The sequence below is a fragment of the Saccostrea cucullata genome, unplaced genomic scaffold (assembly GCF_032062105.1).
Source record: "Saccostrea cucullata isolate Sc308-1 unplaced genomic scaffold, CSIRO_AGI_Scuc_v1 ctg7821, whole genome shotgun sequence".
In the NCBI taxonomy this organism is placed as follows: domain Eukaryota; kingdom Metazoa; phylum Mollusca; class Bivalvia; order Ostreida; family Ostreidae; genus Saccostrea; species Saccostrea cuccullata.
Window position 1 is genome coordinate 1 of NW_026926985.1, and position 20,667 is coordinate 20,667.

Here is a 20,667-nt window from a genome sequence, read left to right on the forward strand (position 1 = left end):
GAGTGAAAAATACCTGAGAGGGATCTTTAACAACAAACAAAATGACATAAAAACACAATATTGATTTGCGTTAAGAAATATGCAGGGGATTTTTTCCATCATAAATCTTCTTCTCAAGAACAGCAAGGGCATTATTGTCCCCCATTTTGGGGAAAGGGAGGGGACATTAAATCTATTTGTCTGTCAGTCTGTCCATCTTATTTACAGCTAGTATGTGCATCTGTCACAATAAATTTAATCTTGGTCATAACTTTTGAATAATAAGAGATTGTGCTTTCATATTTCACATGTACATTACCACAAAACTTTCTAAATATACTATGATTTTTAAACGAAGTGAGACCTTAACCTTAAAGTTCTACCTACTTTCCAAAAAATAACATTTTTAAATTAATCATTTTGAAAGAGAAAAGAAAGGGCATTCAAATTATACATGTTTATTACATGTGAAAAGACTTTTCTAAATATATCATGACTTTTGACTCTGTGACCTTGACCTAGAGAAATTTAACCTACTTTTCAAAATATTATATTATATATATATATAACTTTTAATTCAAAAGAGATAGGACTTTCATATTTGACATGTACATTACTTGCAACAAAATATTTCAGAGCATGCTATGATTTTTCCCCTTTGACCCAATTTTCAAAAATTGATATATGATAGGGGTGCATATTTGACACACAATCTGCCATAAATTATGGCATCCCATTCACTAAAACACAGAAAGCAGAGGACCACAATTCTTTGAATTTGCTTGTATAATCTTGATAGATGGAAACATCCTCATATAATGTAGATTCAAGTTTTTTATGCCACACCATGATTAGGAATACATACATGTATAGTTTTTGTCATGTCCGTCCTCCACCCTTCCATCTGTCTTTCCATCGGGCTCAAAGAAACTTTCTAGATATTTTATCAAAGTTCATATGTTGATGCATACTGATGTAAATATCCAACTGCAGCAATATTTTTTGACTTTGACTTTTCCTTTGACCTTCACTTAACTTTTCTTTAAATTACTGTTTAGCTTTATTTTAAAGAAACCGTTCAAGTTGTGTAATGAAACTTCACATGATGATACATACTGATGTAAGCTTTACAATGCGTCACTCTTTTTTTACCTTGACCATTCCTGTGACCTTGACCTCACTTTTCTTAAATTAATGTCTAGATCAGTTTTGAATAAACAATTCAAGATATATTTATCAAACTTCATATGCTGATACATACTGCTGAGAGCTATTAATACATCAACTCATTTTGACCTTGAATTTTCCTTTGACCTTGACCTCACTTTTTAAATTATGTGTTTATCTTAGTTTTAAATAAACCATTAATTATAGTTTTATCAAACTTCATATGCTAATAGTAAATTCATACTGATGTAAGCTTTTCAACTGCAACAACATTTTGGCCCCAACCTTTCCTTTGACCTCTCTTTTTAGAAAAGGTGTTAAGCTCAGCTTCATTAAATCATTCAAGATATTTTTATCAAACATGATATGCTGATATGTATTAGTGAAGCTACTCACCTGCATCAAAAACTTCACCTGGCACATTCCTGTGACCTTGACCTCCATCCTTTTTAATTTGTATTTCACTTAGTTTTAAAGAAATGATTTAAGACATTTTTAAAACATCATTTTACGACCCCCATTAGTCCCCCCGTGGCAAAATCAACATTCCGAAACCTTACTGCACATCTACATGACCCCACCAACCATCTCCCAAAAGATGATTAGCCTACTGTGTAAAATGTAAGAGGAGTTAGGGAAGAAAAGTGTGACAGACGGACGGACGGACGGACGACATGAGTAACAACAATATACCCGAACTTTCTTAGAAAGTGCGGGTATAAATATTGCAGTTTTGAGCATACATACACTCAATAGACAATAAATATTTAGAGGATGTGAAAATATTCTTGCACTTTATCTTTTATTCAAAACAAACACGAAAATAGAGGCTATAAAACGAGTGAAAATTCCCTAATACTGTAATGTTTTTATTACTGAAAAGAGTAATAGTTCCCTTTTTAGCTCACCTGAGACGAAGGCTCAAGTGAGCTTTTCTGATCAAAATTTGTCCGTTGTCTGTCGTAGTCGTTGTCGTTGTCGTCGTCGTTGTCGTAAACTTTTCACATTTTCATCTTCTTCTCAATAACCACTGGGCCAATTTCAACCAAACTTGCTACAAAGTATCCTTGGGTAAAGGGGATTCAAGTTTGTTCAAATGAAGGGCCCCACCCTTTTCCAAGGGGAAATAATTATGAATTAGAGAAAAATTAATGGCATTTAAAAAAAATCTTCTCAAGAACCACTGGGCCAGGAAAGATGAAACTCATGTGGAATCATCCTCAGGTAGTGTAGATTCAAGTTTGTTCAAATCATGACCCCCGGGGCTAGGGTGGGGCCAAAATGACTGACCCAAGTTTTACATAGGAATATATGATAGGAAAAATCTTTAAAAATCTTCTTCTCAAGAACCACTGGGCCAGGAAAGATGAAAATAATGTGAAATCATGCTCAGGTAGTGGTAGTGTAGATTCTAGTTTGTTCAAATCATGACCCCTGGGGCTAGGATAGGGCTAAAATGGTCGACCCAATTTTTACATAGGAATATAAAGGAAAAATCTTTAAAAATCTTCTGATCAAGAACCACTAGACCAGGAAAGATATAAATCATGTGGAATTATCCTCAGGTAGTGTAGATTCAAATTTGTTCAAATCATGACTCACGGGGCTAGGGTGGGACCAAAATGGCCAATCAAAGTTTTACATAAGAATATATAGGAAAAATCTTTGAAAATCTTCTCAACAACAACTGGGCCACGAAAGATAAAACTCATGTGGTATCATCCTCAGGTTGTGTTGATTCATGTTTGTTCAAATCATGACCCCCGGGGCTAGGGTGGGGCCAAAATGGCCGACCCAAGTTTTACATAGGAATATATAGGAAAAATGTTTAAAAATCTTCTTCTCAAGAACCACTGGACCAGGAAAAATGAAACTTCTGTGGAATTATCCTCAGGTAGTGTTGATTCAAATTTGTTCAAATCATGACCCACGGGGCTAGGGTGGGGCCAAAATGGCCGACCCAAGTTTTACATAGGAAATATATATAGGAAAAATCTTTAAAAATCTTCTTCTCAAGAACCTGGGCCAGGAAAGATGAAACTCATGTGGATCGAATCATCCTCAGGTAGTGTAGATTCAAGTTTGTTCAAATCATGACCCCCGGGACTAGGGTGGGGCCAAAATGACCAACCCAAGTTTTACATAGGGATATACATGTATAGGGAAACCTTTTAAAATCTTCTTTTCAAGTACTGAAAAGCCATGATTAGTGATATTTATATGGAATCATCCTCAGGTAGTGTAGATTCTAGTTTGTTCAAATCATGAACACCTGGGTGGGGAGGGGGAATTCAAGCCCCCCCCCCCCCCCACCTCAGTATAAACTTTCAGTTCTGATCTGATATGTGCTATTTCCTAGCTTTGTACTCAGGTGAGCGCTTTGGCCCCTGGGCCTCTTGTTTAGTAATACTTCCCCGAAAAAGGAACTGTGCCCAACCTGTTTAAGGTTTAACAGGTTTGGCACACCCTACCAGACGGTACTTTTATCCCCCATTTGGTAGACAATCTCCCATATCATTGACGTATTTTACTAACCATTTGGGGGACAAAATTGGTTGTGTTCAATTCCATGGAGTGGCGCATAATTCTAAACCATGTGGAATAAAATATAGATATTTTTTGTTGTTCTGAGTGAAAAAAATCGGAAATTCTATGTGCAATTTTTTGCACAGAGTCATTCAAAAATTTGACTAAAACTTCGCGTATGTAAACAAGTGCAATATTTCTCTGTTTTTTACTTTAAAAGAAAATTCTCTCCTTCTCCAGCGATGCTGCACCTGTCAATCATGTTCTTTACTTTCTATTTCAATTATCTGGGCAACCAATCAATAAGTGCAAACCAATCAAAATGATGATCTTTTTTAACCCTGATGAAAAGTCGGATTTAACTACGAAGGCACATTTGTGTTAATCTTAAATAAGGAAATAAGTAAATGCAATTGGATTATGATATAATTATTGTTTTAAAATGATGTACTTGGAAGAAAATCAAGAATAATTGCAAAAGTCACTTTATGAATCTTTTATTGAAAATTAATTATCAAATATATTAAATTCATCAGTAATATACATATTAAACCACAAAAGGTCATATGGAATCTGCAACTTCATCCTAAAAGAAAAATAACAACAAATATTATGTTCAACTCTAGAAAAATATAACTTTATAGCAGTAAGTGCCCACCATACCAATAAAGCATGAGGAGCTTGTGTTTAACAGGATTTTAAGGAGATAAATATTGATAAAGATCCAAAAAGAGAGTGAAAGTTAACTCATCAAGAGTTAAACTACTTGATGAAATTGAAATTTTATCCAACAAAACACAACAGATTCTTTTTTGGATCGATTGATCAAAAAGTTCAGCTGTTTCAGGCAACTATGGGTATCATTTTTACGAAGTTACGGAGAAACTGCACATGGAAATTTGACCGTTTTATGTTAATTGTGCGAGGAATATGTTCACTAAAATTCCCCAAGGCCTATGCAAATGCGCTTTTGCTTTATTTTAATAAAAATTGCAATAAAATAAAAAAGTCCACCATTTGGTCAGTAAAATACATCACCGATATGGGAGATTGTCTACCAAACGGGGGATAAAGTACCATTTGGTAGGGTGTGCCCAACCTGTTTAAAACTAGTTTTTCAATCTGGTTTAAGTTTCAATCCTGTTTACCTCAGGAAGTCGATTTACCCAAATGTGCATTTACAATGTTGTAGTAGGAACCTTAATATAACAATATATTAACCAAATTACACATGCAAAAAAAAGTTAAAATCTTTTTCATAATAAAAGAATCCAAGAAATGATAGGTTATTTGTTCCTTGCTTTTCTTTCTTAAAATGCAGTATTATTTTTATAATGCCTCAAAGATTCCTCAAATGATCAATTTCCACATTTTCAACACATGAAAAGATAAAAACTTGGGTATTTATAATTATTACTCTTGAGATTTCCAATATTAAAACTGTCTTTACAGTATGTTCTACAATTTATCATACATGTTAAAGTTTGTCAAAATGATTCAAAACATATTTCTGAAAAGGAAAATTTAATAACAATTTCTTCTCATTATCAACAGGCACTTGTTTTGTACATGTGGCACCCCTACTTATTTTTACCAATAAGTAAAAACAAAAACAAACGAACAATTAAGTGCCTGTGTCATTATCATTGAACGAACACACCAAATTACAATATGCAGCATTTAGGCCAAGCTTAAAAAATTCTTTGTTTGCAGTTGCCGACCTGTGATTTTTAGTCTGGGTAGGTAGGTAGGCAATTTAAAAAAAAAAAAATTTTTTTCCAGATTTTTAGGTCACCTGAGTAAACTCAGGTGACCTATTGCTGTCTGTTTGCGTCCGTCGTCGTGCGTCGTCCGTCGTGCGTTAACATTTGAACATTTTCAGCTTCTTCTCTGCAACCACTGAACCAATTTCAACCAAATTTAGCACAAAGCATCTATGGGTGAAGGGTAACAAAAATTGTGAATTTCATGATCCCTGCCCCCCTGGGGCCTGAGGGGTGGGGCCAAAACCACTAAAATTAATGCAATCTTTAAAAATCTTCTTCTTTACTCCTGGACATCAAGCAGTCAAACTGTTTGCATGATTGTAATCAGCAATGAGTCCTCTACCAAAATTGTGAAATTCATGGCCCTGGGGTCAGGGGTTCTAGTGCTAGGGCGGGGCTAAATAAGTATATAGTGAAAATGCATTATTTCTTTGAAAATCTTCTTCTCTGCTCCTGGGTATTAAATAAACTAACTAAGTACATAGTTATGATGAGCAAGAGTGCCTCTACCAAAATTGTGATTTTTATGGCCCCAGGGTCAGGGGTTCTTGTTTTAGGGTGGGGCTCTAATGATTATATAGTGAAATGCATGAATTCTTTGAACATCTTATTCTTTCCTCCTGGTTAATATACTAATTATCTAATTACATATTTTAGGCCAGGATTTATTTTATTTTCAGTTTTACAAACCCTCCGCTCAAGGTTTTGAATTTTCAGAAAAAAATAAAGCAATTTTTTTCTTTCCGATGTCAAATTTGAGTCGGGATCGAGATTTCAAATTTACGAACTCGCACTTCCGGTTTTAAGATGAAACGGCGGGTAAATAAAGCTAGATCTGAGAAGAAAGCTTGGTTTAGTGTAAAATTCATCGATACGAGTGCCATTCAAAACGACTTTCACCCGTTCAAAGGACAAATAAAATGCTGACGTCTTTGTTGCACAATGACATGCTGGTGAGATAATTTTGTTTTCGTTTCAAAAGTATCTGTCTGTAAATTATTTTCCTCCCCCAGGTTTTAAACTGCCCGTGGTAGCTATTGCATATTGCCAGCGACATTGTTTAGGTCTCTGTTATAGCTTACAGTCTAAGTATCATTCTTCAGAAAAGGGTTGCTTATGCATCAGTAGATAGAATGTTCTATCGTTAAAATGATATTGTCCTACGGACCCGGTTTAATGATAGATGTAATGAATAAAACTATGGGAGAAGTTAAGTCCATTTGAGGAAGAAATAAACAATAAACCGAAGAAATAAAAAAAAAATCAAGTATTAAAAGGTAAGAATATATAAATATATACAGGCATGTAGTATCAGTTTATTTGTATCAGCCAGAAAAATTATTTTACACCTAATTGAAAAAATGTTCAACCTACTCCCCAATACTCCCTGTCTGTTTTATGATAGGAATTATAATTTTAGGCATCAAGTAAATTTTAGAACAATGTCTACACATTCACCTAACACATATTAAAAAAATGAAGATATATTGAAAGACTTTTAAAGAATTGATTTTTTAAAATATATTTTGACCAACATCACAAAATTTATATAACTGGCCCAAACTGGCAGATGATGAAATAAGCAATTAAATGTGCAACTTTCCTATTTGTTTTAAAGCATTATGTGTCCAGTGGTAAGGAGCCTATTTGAATAGCATAAAAAAAGAATGTACAAATGTTAATAATTGATTTAGGCCAGATAAAATTAATCTTTAGATTCTCATCCCCGCCCGCCCCTCTCAAAATGTCCCGCCCCGGTGTTTTTTATTTCGATTTTTGGGTGTTAAAAGTATTTTCCATGTATTTTTATTCAGCAAGAATTTTGGTCAAAGTTTAAGAGTTATCTCTCGTATGTATTAAAAGTCGCGTGTCGCTATTTATAGCAAAAGAGCCATGTGAAGAATGGCGAAAAATCGGCAATAAAAGCAGTTTAAATATGTAATGAAAAGATAAATTGTCAGTGTAGAGTCTGAGTCCCAAACATGTAAAAAAATAGCATAAACACATCTAGATAGTATTAATCATGTTAATGGCTTGAGCAAAGTCCTGTTAGAGAGATTTTAACCACCAAATATCAGCTGTTAATTGTTTAAATGACATAACTTCGCTAAGGAAAAATCGAAAGTAAGGAATTAATAGACTGAACAAAAATTGTAGAAATTGGAAAATAACACCTGGTCAAGTTTTAAACGATCTCCAACTGTGTGTGATTTTTCTTTGATCAACATCAAAAAAAAAATAAAATAAAACATCGTAGGCAGACTTTAAAGAATGCTAAGAAAATGTTAAATCTTAAAACTGTTCAGGCCTAGGTTTTCCAGTAGAGAGAATGTGATATTTTACAGAAAACAGAGGTTGGTAAAACTTAAAAAGGTATTTGGGGAAGTCTGATATGCATACACAATTTATCGGTATCCCCACCCCATTTTGCTTGTCGTGTGCCGTATTTGTGTACTTGATAATTTCTTAATTAACAATAAATATTTAATTTTTTAAAGCAAGAAGCTTCTTTAAATATTTAAAAGAATATGAAAGGAATAAAATCTATTCATATTGGAATTAATATAACAAAAAATGTTTACGAGAGTCCATGTTTTGTTGATACTTCCAATTTAACAATTATAAAAAATAAAAAATAAAATCCACCCACCCGCCCCAATATTTTAGCAAATTAGGATGAGAATCTAAAGATTAATTCTATCTGGCATTATCAAAAAAAATTTTTTATTTCCTTCTCCTTCGGGACTTTTTTATTCTCACGTTCATAACTAAACCTAAACATAAAAAAAAAATGCTGGCCTTATAATGAAGAAAGGGGCCTCTTTCAAAATAGATAATTTAAGGGCCGCTGGGTCAGGGGTACCAGGGGGGTACTTTGACTAAAAATAAATTAATGCTTTGAAATCTGCCCTTTGATAAGCAATGGTGCCTCCTTCAAATTTGTGAATTTCATGGCTTTTGGATTAAAACACGAACCAAATACAAGCGCTGGAAAGTTGTTACATGATACTCAGGTGACCTATAAGGCCCGTGGGTCTCTTGTTGTTAGATAACATAAAATAGAGTTTTCCATAGCCTGCAGTGTACGAAACTCGGAAAAATTCAGGTGGACCAGCAGGGCTGACTACTCAAAAAGTCTGTCAGCCCTGCTGAAAATTAGCAAGCCCGCATAATAAAATTCAGTATTAGGGGTACACACATTCAGACTTGTACATTTTTTCATATCCACTTGAATTTCATACACAGCAATTACTAACTCATTCAGTCAGCATTTACTTCATTATAAAGTCATAGGAAAAATGAAAAATTCACTATTAATTGCTAATCTGAAATACATGTCCTATATTGTCATTCTTTTCCTTCTAATTTTTACATTTGAAAGACATTGATTATAAGATATCATAGATACATGTAACAGGTCATGATATGTATGATATATAATATTTAATAATATCAACGTTTATAGGTATATATTCACATGTATATTTTAGATGTAATGAGTAATTGTTTGATTTTAATGGAAAAGAGAAAATACAATTTTTAATTTATCAGTACTTAAGAGCAATTTTTAACACTAGATATAATTAATTTATAATTTGAATTTTAAAAGGGTAAAAATATATTGTGGTATGATTAAATATAACGTAAGTTTATCTTTGATTTAATAAAAACAAAAATCAGTTTAAGCAACCACTAAATAAAGCACAGCATGTTACCCTTAGATTGTAAGAAATTGAACAGTGTTGAATAATTTAGTACACTGGCTTTGTCTTTATAAACGGCATGATCACCATACAAATATTAATACTTATTATTTCTTATAAATAAACACTTTGAATGTGTTTGATTTTTAGGTCACCTGAGTCACTCAGGTGACCTATTGCCATCCGTGTTTGTCTGTCGTCGTCCGTCGTTCGTCGTGTGTTAACATTTGAACATTTTCAGCTTCTTCTCTGAAACTGCTAAACCAAATTCAACCAAATTTTGTATACAGCATCTGTGGGTGAAGGGGAAAAAAGATTGTGAATTTCATGGTCACTGCCCTCCTGGGGCCTGAGGGGTGGGGCCAAAAACACTAAAATTAGTCCAATCTTTAAAAATCTTCTTTACTCCTGGACATCAAGCAGTCAAACTGTTGGCATGATTGCAATCAGCAGTGAGTCCTCTACTTAAAATGTGAAATTCATGGCCCCAGGGTAAGGGATTCTAGTGCTAGGACGGGGCTAAATAAATTATACAGTGAAAATGCATTATTTCCTTGAAAATCTTCTTATCTGCTCCTAGGTATTAAATAAACCAACTAAGTACATAGTTATGATGAGCAAGAGTGCCTCTACCAAAATTGTGAATTTTATGGCCCCAGGGTCAGGGTTTCTGGTGTTAGGGCGGGACTCTATTGATTATATAGTGAAAATACATGAATTCTTTGAAAATCTTCTTCTCTGCTCCTGGGTATTAAATAAACTAACTAAGTACATAGTTATGATGAGCAAGAGTGCCTCTACCAAAATTGTGAATTTTATGGCCCCAGGGTCAGGGGTTCTTGTTTTAGGGTGGGGCTCTAATGATTATATAGTGAAATGCATGAATTCTTTGAACATCTTATCCTTTGCACCTGGTTAATATGCTAATGATCTAATTACATATCTAAGGCCAGGATTTATTTTATTTTCAGTTTTACAAACCCTTTGCTCAAGGTTTTTAATTTTTATGAAAAAAATATTAATAAAAAATTTTTCTTTCCGATGTCAAATTTGAGTCGGGATCAAGATTTCAAATTTACGAACTCGCACTTCCGGTTTTACGATGAAACGGCGGGTAAATAAAGCTAGATCTGAGAAGATAGCTTGGTTTAGTGTAAAATTCATCGATACGAGTGCCATTCAAAACGACTTTCACCCGTTCAAAGGACAAATAAAATGCTGACGACTTTGTTGCACAATGACATGCTGGTGAGATAATTATGTATTCGTTTCAAAAGTATCTGTCTGTAAATTATTTTCCTCCCCAGGTTTTAAACTGCCCGTGGTAGCTATTGCATATTGCCAGCGACATTGTTTAGGTCTCTGTTATAGCTTACAGTCTAAACATCATTCTTCAGAAAAGGGTTGCTTATGCATCAGATGTAATGAATAAAACTATGGGAGAAGTTAAGTCCATTTGAGGAAGAAATAAACAATAACCTGAAGAAATATAAAATAATTCAACTATTAAAAGGCAAGAATATACAAATATATACAGGCATGTAGTATCATTTGTATCAGCCAGAAAAATTATTTTACACTTAATTGAAAAAATGTTCACCATACTCCCCAATACTCTCTGTCTGTTTTATGATAGGAATTATAATTTTAGGCATCAAGTAAATTTTAGAACAATGTCTACACATTCACCTAACACATATTAAAAAAATGAAGATATACTGAAAGACTTTTAAAGAATTGATTATTTAAAATATATTTTGATCAACATCAAAAAATTTATATAACTTGCTCAAACTGGCAGATGATGAAATAAGCAATTAAATGTTCTACTTTCCTATTTGTAAGCATTATGTGTCCAGTGGTAAGGAGCCTATTAGGATAGCATAAAAAAAGAATGTACAAATGTTAATAATTGATTTATCAAAATTTTTTTTTAATTTCCTTCTCCTTCGGGACTTTTTTATTCTCATGTTCATAACTAAACCTAAACATAAAAAAATGCTGGCCTTATAATGAAGAAAGGGGCCTCTTTCAAAATAGATAATTTCGGTGGGGGGGGGGGGGGGGGGGGGGGTACTTTGACTAAAAATAAATTAATGCTTTGAAATCTGCCCTTTGATAAGCAATGGTGCCTCTTTCAAAATTTGTGAATTTCATGGCTTTTGGATTAAAACACGAACCAAATACAATCGCTGGAAAGTTGTTACATGATACTCAGGTGACCTATAAGGCCCGTGGGCCTCTTGTTATCTGATCCTTTAAGTTGAAAATAAATGCACAATTTATCAGGGAAAGTTGAAAATATCTTTCATGCGTGAAAACAGAGGAAATTCAGGTTAAAAGACGATGGTGGTGTTTTTCATATACCTACAGATTTATTGACTATTTCTTGTTGTCCCAGGGAATAATGCCTTGTATGTACGTTGAAATATTTGGTCTTTACCTTCTCAAAACATTTATATGCAAAAATGCTGGGGATGGGGTAAAATTAGTGCGTCCAAGCGGGCTGATGCAGTATAAAGTTTATATGTCCGCTCCCGATTTAGTACATCTCGGGCGTGCGGGCTGATGGGAATTTCGTACAGTGTTCATTATAGGCCTACTATACATGTTTAAGCTGCACTCTTGGTATAAACTAATGATTGATGAAGACAAAAATTGAAAATGAAACAGTTTTAATATTCTGAAAAATAGGAGAAAAAAAAATAATGTTAAAAAATGGCTAAAAAAAAGTTTGGGTCGGGTGCATTTTCAGTGCGTCGGTCGGCAACTGCAAACAAACAATATTTTATTTTAGGCCTTATCTATTTTCTGAAGCCTTATATCAAACAAGAGAATGTGGCATTAAAATCAAAGGAGGTGTTGTCCTTGGAAAAACAATTATTTATATCTGTTTTTCTTTATTAAAATAGTCACCATCTTTCATCACCGCCATACAGGAATACTTCCCGCGCTCTTTTGTAAACTGAATAAACCACCATCGGTGGTGGTTTGGTTGGTTTAGCAAACTGGTTTCAGTTACAGCAAAAACAAATGGAAAACCGGTTCTGGGTTTAAACTAGTTTAAAACTAGTTTGTGGAACAAATGAACAGTTTACAAAACTGGTTCAAAACTAAAACCAGTTTTTAGCTCACCTCAACGAAGTTGGGGGGAGCTTATGTGATACCCTCGGCGTCGGTGTCGGCGTCCCGGGTTAAGGTTAAGTTTTTTGGAGCAGTTTTCTTTTTAAGTACTTCTATGTCCTATATTGATTGGACATGCATGGAAGATGTTTATAGTGTGTTTCATTGTACCAGTCAAAGTTTCAGATGCTGCAATTTCAGCAAAGGAATGACCATTTTAATGTTTTTGGTGCAGGTTAACATTTTTGGTGCAGTTTTTGGTGTAGGTCTCATTTCCGAGTAACTATAAGCCCTATGTTGACCAAACTTACATGGATGGTACATCTTAGGATGCATACTACCAGACTTGCTTCGGATGCTGAATCTGACCTACATTTTCCGGTTGAGTGAACAGGTTAAAGTTTTTGGTGCAGGTTTCATTTCGAAGATATTATGAGCCCTATAATGACCAAACTTGCATGGATGGTACATCTTAGGATGCATTCTACTAGACTTGCTTCGGATGCTGAATCTGACCTACATTTTCCGGTTGAGTGAACAGGTTAAAGTTTTTTGGTGCAGGTTTCATTTCCAAGTTTCTATGAGACATATAATGACCAAACTTGCATGGATGGTACATCTTAGGATGCATACTACCAGTCTTGCTTCGGATGCTGAATCTGACCTACATTTTCCGGTTGAGTGAACAGGTTAAAGTTTTTGGTGCAGGTTTCATTTCCAAGTTACTGTGAGACATATAATGACCAAACTTGCATGGATGGTACATCTTATGATGCATATTACAAGACTTGCTTCGGATGCTGAATCTGACCTACATTTTCTGGTTGAGTGAACAGGTTAAAATTTTTGGTGCAGGTTTCATTTCCAAGGTACTAAGAACCCTATAATGACTAAACTTGCATGGATGGTACATCTTAGGGTGCATACTACCAGACTTGCTTCGATTGCTGAATCTGACCTACATTTTCTGGACGAGTAAACATGTTAAAGTTTATGGTGCAGGTTTCATTTCCAAGTTTCTATGAGACATATAATGACCAAACTTGCATGGATGGTACATCTAAGGGTGCATTCTACTAGGCTGGCTTCAGAAGCTGAATCTGACCTACATTTTCCGGATTAGTGAAAAGGTTAGTTTTTTTATACAGGTTTCATTTCCAAGTAACTTTGAGCTCTATGTTGAACAAACTTGCATGGATGATACATCTTAGGATTAACACTAATGGATTTGCTTCAGATGCTGAATTCGACACGCATTTTCCAGATAATAGACCTCGTAAAAGTTATGGGTGCAGGTCTATCACCAAGAAACTATAAGGCTTATATAAACCAAAGTTGCACAAATGATGCATCAAGGGATGAAAACTCTCAATCTTGCTTCAGATGCTGGATTTTAATTACATTTTCATGATGAAGAACTAGTTTTAAGTTTTTATATAGGTCTATTCCAAAGTATCAAAATTGCATAAATTTTGCATTTTTGGATGTACACTTTTTGTTGGTTAATTGTGTGACTTAGTTTGCCTTACTTAAAGACAACATTCGTTGAGGTGAGCTCTGTAATCTCTGATTACCTATGTTTGAGAAACAAATTTGCCCTTAGTCTTTTGATGTCCCTCGATGGGTGCGATTTACCCAAAAGAACCCAAAAGGAATATATCATGATATACTGAAAATTAATAACTTGAATCATATTATGAATATTATATTATAAGTTAACATAAAAGTTGGCAAAAACCTAAATTTATATTGTTGCAACTTTCTTTGAGAAATAACATACGCCTTATATGTGGTGTGGTGTGGGGGACCCCCACCCCCACTTCAAACACACACTTTCCCCCCAAAAAACTTGTTTTATTTTTATTAAATTATGAAAGTGTTCATTGAATATCCATTTATTCTCTTTATTTCAAGTCCTTTTGGGTTGTTTTTAATCCTTTTGGTTCCTTTTGGGTTCTTTTGGTTCCTTTTGGGTAAATCGACGCACTGACCCTCAACATCTAGGTCCAGTGTCACACAAAAACTTACTTGGGTTTTCTTCCCCACTTCGACCGCTTGTTTCAATCAATACAGGCTGAACTTAATTAGCTGTCTGCTTCAACTTTTTCCTTTGTACATCCTTTTAAGTCTCTATCATTATAAACTTTTGTTTCTTACCTTTAAAAGGTTTAAGTCCAACAAAATATAAAGTTGTTGATTTTTCATGGCAATGTGCTATTCGTTTAAACCTCTGATGCTGAAAAGTTCCACAACAGTCTGCTTCAAATACTTGGGTTCATTTCTATAGGAAATAGTAGTAGAACGAAGTATTTGAATCCAAGTTTTACATAGAAATATATAGGAAAACTCTTTAAAAAATTTCTTCGCAAGAACCACTTGGCCAGAAAAACTGAAACGTATGTGGAAGCATCCTGGGGTAGACTAGTGTACTTCTAAATTCTTCAAATCGTGACCCCAGGTGGTAGGGTGGGGTGGCAATAAGAATCCAAGTTTTACATTGAAATATATAAGAAAAATCTTGAAACTCTTCTCAAGAAACCACTAGGCTGAAACTTATATCAGTGCACCAAGTCACACTTACTTTTAGGTTGCTAAATGGTGACCTAAAATTTTTTTAGGACACCATTTCAGAATATTTGGGCCATCAGTATAATCAGAGGCCATTTAAGAATTAAATAACAAAATGACAAACAAATATAAAAATACGAAAAAAACACCTTTTTAATTAACCAAATCTAATTTTTAACATATGCAATGCAGCAAATTTATTTATCCAAACACAACAGAATATAATTGAGAGTTCCAACAATTTTATTAACAATACTATTTAATATTTCACAACTTTGCCTTGAGGGCTCAAGCAGCTTATACAAGATAGATTAAGTCAATCTCCCAGCATCAGAACCAGGTACTAGTTACATAACTGTAACAGTTGTTTACTCTGAATCCTGCAGGCTATGCAAGAAATGCTTGCCTAATATGAGGACCTGAGTGGATTGAAAATAGAGTAAACAACTGGAGTCTAATCTTAATTGGTAAGAAATGCTCACCTAAGATAGACGGCTTGCTCCAACTGATGTAACAAGCACCTGATCCCAATGTTGAGCGATTAAGTTCCCATAGTTGGGAGAAAATAATGAGATATATAAGTGTATATCATTATGTAAATGGCACATTATTGCTCATGAACCCTTTTATGTCTAGAACCATCAATAATTGGAAGGTGGAAGGGGTTGGTGGTGGTTACTGAACTGGAAAAATATAAACATCAACACTACAGGCACGCTGACTTCAGCTAATAGTGATTCCCTATTGGTTAATTTTATCACGTGGTTTACATGAGGTACAAAAGGGACACTGTATTATGCATAATAATGATATTGTATTTGGAAAAATAAACAATGATTATATACATAATCAAAATTTTATTTATCCAAACACAACAGAATATAATTGAGAGTTCCAACAATTTTATTAACAATACTATTTAATATTTCACAACTTTGCCTTGAGGGCTCATGCAGCTTATACAAGATAGATTAAGTCAATCTCCCAGCATCAGAACCAGGTACTAGTTACATAACTGTAACAGTTGTTTACTCTGAATCCTGCAGGCTATGCAAGAAATGCTTGCCTAATATGAGGACCTGAGTGGATTGAAAATAGAGTAAACAACTGGAGTCTAATCTTAATTGGTAAGAAATGCTCACCTAAGATAGACGGCTTGCTCCAACTGATGTAACAAGCACCTGATCCCAATGTTGAGCGATTAAGTTCCCATAGTTGGGAGAAAATAATGAGATATATAAGTGTATATCATTATGTAAATGGCAAAATATGCAGATGGTACAGCTGCATAGTCCCCAAGTATGGGATATAAGAATTTAGTAAAGGAGTGAAAATGTGGACGTGAGACAATTAAAGATGGATCCAGACATATTAGATTAAACTATGAATACACTGAATCTTTACATCGATAAAACAACATACATAAGTGATTTTCATCTGATAGAGTGCATGTCCTGTATGTATCCTATAAAAATGAACAACATCAGAAAGGTCTAATATTAGTAGTTTAACGTCATCAAACAAAATGTAAATATGCATAATTTCACTTATCAATAACTTCATCTAATATCCTGTATGAATGTAGAGAGTTCCTGTACATAAACTTGACATGTAAGCTAAAATCAGTTTTCTAAACATCAATCATATGTAACATCAACCTTATCTAGGACATTTTATCTGAATGAAAACTAGTAGCCATACTAATTTGTGCTTCTCTAACTACATTAGTTGGTGTTCTTATATACCTAGTATAACAGTCCGATGACCATCTGCCTAAAGTTTTAATAAGATGGTCTTCTATTCTAGCTGATGCCGCAGATGTTGCTGCACCGATACGAAATGAGTGACCACTGTATTTCTCTGAATCAAAACCTAGAATTTTTAAGATATACTGCAAGTGTTCAATAAAGTATGATCTTGTTACAGGGAGCTTATCTTCTGTAACGAAAAGAGCTTCTTTAGGTCCAGCATAGCAGAATTTTCTCACCTGCATGTATTTACACATAGATTTTACTGGGCATACCTTTGTGTCATTTGAGTATAATACAATACTTGAACCCTTGTGAAAATGATCTGTTTTAGAAGTTTTCAAAAATATCTTAACACAATCTTTGTGAATTTGGACATCTTCACAGCATAAATGACAGCATGGATCAAATTTCTGTTGTATTGTCAGTTCACCACAACGGAAAAATCCGAAAAAGCTGTTACATACATAGCTTCTAACAAAACATTGGTATAATATTTAAACAAGCAATTCCTCAAAACTGTACAAATTCTTTGTAGTATGTGAGCTGTAATAGGCAGTCTGACCTTATTTTTAAATTGATCTTTACTTTGCACTTTTCTAATTGCATTTAAAATTAACTTCAATCGTTCCATTGAGTGACATTTAGACTGAAAAGGGTTTGGAATTCCCATTTCTAAAAACATGTATCTGATTCCACACAAATATAATCTTATTGTAGAAAATTTAAGCAACAAGTTATGTTGACAATATGCTACAAAATGTACAAGAATATCTTCAGATATGGGTGGACATTTAACATCATAAACAACACCATGTATTGAAAGGAAATGTTTATATGTCTCAAAACCCTGTTTGTAAGTTGATCTAGTTCTTTCTGTCACGGAATTGTTCATCAGTTTTTCAACCACTTGTCCGAGTTCCAGATTACTTCTGATACCGGTGGGCAGACCATTGGAGTTTTCTCTGCTTGAGGAGCCGCCTGCCTGAACTTCTCCAGCTGCCCCTGCGAGACGATCATGAATAATTCATGAATTTCCTTGAATTTTTCATGAATTTAATTCATGAAATGTTCATGAAATATTCATGAAGATCCTATGAACTTATTATTGGACATTTTCAAATCATGAATTTTTATTCATGAAAGAAAATTGATGAACATTCATGAATATTTTTTTTCATGAATAATTCATGAAGAGTCATATGCATGAAGATTCATCATTTCAAGAATGTCCAATAATAAGTTCATAGGATCTTCATGAACTATTCATGAATAATTTGATGAATTTTTTCAGGAATGTTCATGAATGAATAAAATTCATGAACCATTAGCATTCATGAATATTCTTGCTTATTCGTAAACAAAAAATGAAATATTACTATTCATGTTTATTCATGAAAATGCATGAAGTCATGCTAAAAAAGTAACAGTAGATGATTTATAATACAGCATTTTGAAAGATTTTACAGAAATGTTGTTTGTTTTCCAACCATGGCAACAAAATCTTTGTTAAAAAAATTAAAATAGACAATCTGACACATTAAACCATAGTAAATGAGTAATGTAGTTCATTCCTGGTAAAAGTATAAAAAAATTCAATTCAAATGCAACTCTTTGCAGAATGTTTAACCTTACTTGGTCAAAAGGAGAGGGGGATCCTTCCTCAGCATGTTTCAAATTGTGTTTTAATGCCAGAAACTGAACAGTTTTTAATTCCAGTCTAGGAGAAAAGTTTGCTCAGCACCAGGGAAACAGTTTTCAGTGCTTACAAGCAGTTCAAGCAGAGATGGTCAATTCAAAAATTGTTATTGTCTCTCCATGTGAAATTTCCAGAATTTCATCATTTGGATCCTTTGATTGAATATCATTCATATTTTCATTTCTTTTTTTGTTTCTTTTTCAAGAGCTCAGATTTTTGTGCAGCCAGAGTTTCTTCTCTTCTGCTCATCAACATTTGTGAACTGCTTCTCTTTTTCCTTCAAAAAGAAAGATTTTCTGAAAGTACCCATGATTGTAAAACATAAGACTTTTTTGTATTTTCTTGCATTTTAGATTCTTTTAATTTTGCATCAGAGACACTTCCAAATTGAAACATTCTGAGTGGAATTTAAGCCTAATTTCTTGGACCACCATTTTGTAGATCAATCAGGCCTATGAATGTTTTGAGTCTCAGTCTATAATTAATGTATGTTATATGGTTGGATCCAAACTCAAAGCAAAGTTAGACAAAAATTGCATTAAAAAAAGACATATTAATTTATTATAATGTGCTTTAATAAGTTGTTATTTTACAAATAGACAGTAACATTTACAGACAGATTTCTGACTCAGTGATTGTCTCCATTTTTTGTCACTCACCAGTTATGAAGTAGATCGATCCTATATATAGTCTTCCTTCTTCATATTCTGTTATTTTCTTTAAAAGTTGACAAAGATCAGTGACTGTACTGTTTATTGGACACACCTTGTGAGAGGGTGAAAAACTACAAATTACAAAAGCATAATAAGAATTCAACAAAATATCAAAATCATAAGCAATCATACAAAATTAAATGCGTAACTTTAACATGTGAGCTGAACAGGCCTATGCCTATCGCATGCTGGAAATGCGCGGTTTTACAAAACATTGTAGTTGCAGAATTTAAACATGATAAAATATATTGCATAATACTGTTAGATACAGATGATCAAGTTAGATATAAATTCAAGTAAAACAATATAAAACTTACTCCTTAGGGAGGCCAACATCACCAAACTTCACAGCCAGGCAAACCGCATGGCTACCATAATTAGTATAAACAGAATATTGAACCCGATCGAAATAAAATTATGCAATTCGAAAACGGCACAGTGACTATGCAAATAATAGATCACAAATACTGATTCTTCCACATTACAAATTCCCACTTCCAATGTCTCGCGCGTTTTCAAGTTTGCGCCTAGATTCAAAAATGTACGGTAGAGCTAAGAAATACCTTAGTTTCGAATTTCCAAGATTTCTGTTTAAAAAAATTACAAACACTATCTGAATAACTTTTCACTGAAAATACAATATTTTATATCAAAATAAGTTTTATCAATAAAGAATTCGATTTTTTTACGTAATAAATTATACATGTATTGACTTTTAGTTTCGTATAGCAAGTATGGCGGCCCCCTATGACATGATAATAACAATCTCTCGCCCACAGACAGAATATTCTGAGCTTTGGAGACGCATAGGAGAATTAAAACTACAAAATACGAATGTGGATCATAGATACTTTACAACCATGCAGTCTGTGCTCTATCATTTACGCACGAAGCAAGGGAAACTTTTGACATTTTTACTGCACCAAAATTGAAATGTATGTAGCGTTTCGATCCAGGAATAATACGGTAGAGTACAGACAAGTGATATCATTTTTAAGTTGTTAATAAATACATAAAACGTTTTTTTTTTTTACGAAGCTCACGAAGTTCATTTTCCAGAATGTTTCATTTTCCAACAACTTGTTTAAAGTTTGATATTGGAGAAAATTCGGTCGAACAAAGTTGTGTGATGAAAAACGACATTACTTAAAGCACATTGTGATGAATATAACTGTTTAATTTAAATTATGAAGAAACACAAGTAATGAATTTGAAAAAAAAATGCTGTCAATTGTAATGCAGTGTTTGTTAAATTAAAATCAAATAAAAACACTAAATGTTTAGAGATTTCATGATTTATTTTTTCAGATGGTGAAAGAATTATTATTAAACATATATTATACCAGGGGCTTGTTCAACAATTGCATCTGCATGCAAAAGTTGTATTATGAGAGTACTGAGTGTTTTCTGTCAATCATTTTTGTCAATTATTTTAGTCTTCATGAAAATTCATGAACATTCATAATACCTTGAACTCTACATTTTTTCTGTCTTTAAAATGAAAATAACCAATATTCATATATATTCATCATTTGTTCATGAACTACATTTTATGAATATATTCATGAATAAAGTTCATGAACCATCTTTATGAACCAGTCATGAACCAGTCATGAACACATCATGAATGTTCATGAACGATTCATAAAAGTTCTTGAAATCATGAATTTCACC

At 33.6% G+C, this 20,667-nt stretch overlaps 1 long non-coding RNA gene across 1 annotated transcript; it reads right to left on the reverse strand.

Annotated features, from left to right (window-relative positions):
- Positions 1–17,996: 17,996 nt before the first annotated feature.
- On the reverse strand, positions 17,997–19,365 carry LOC134273154 (uncharacterized). The gene is made up of 3 exons (XR_009993360.1): positions 19,311–19,365; positions 18,940–19,064; positions 17,997–18,557 (listed from the first exon to the last, which is right to left on the reverse strand). It is a non-coding gene; the product is annotated as an uncharacterized LOC134273154 (long non-coding RNA).
- Between the last annotated feature and the right edge of the window lie 1,302 nt (positions 19,366–20,667).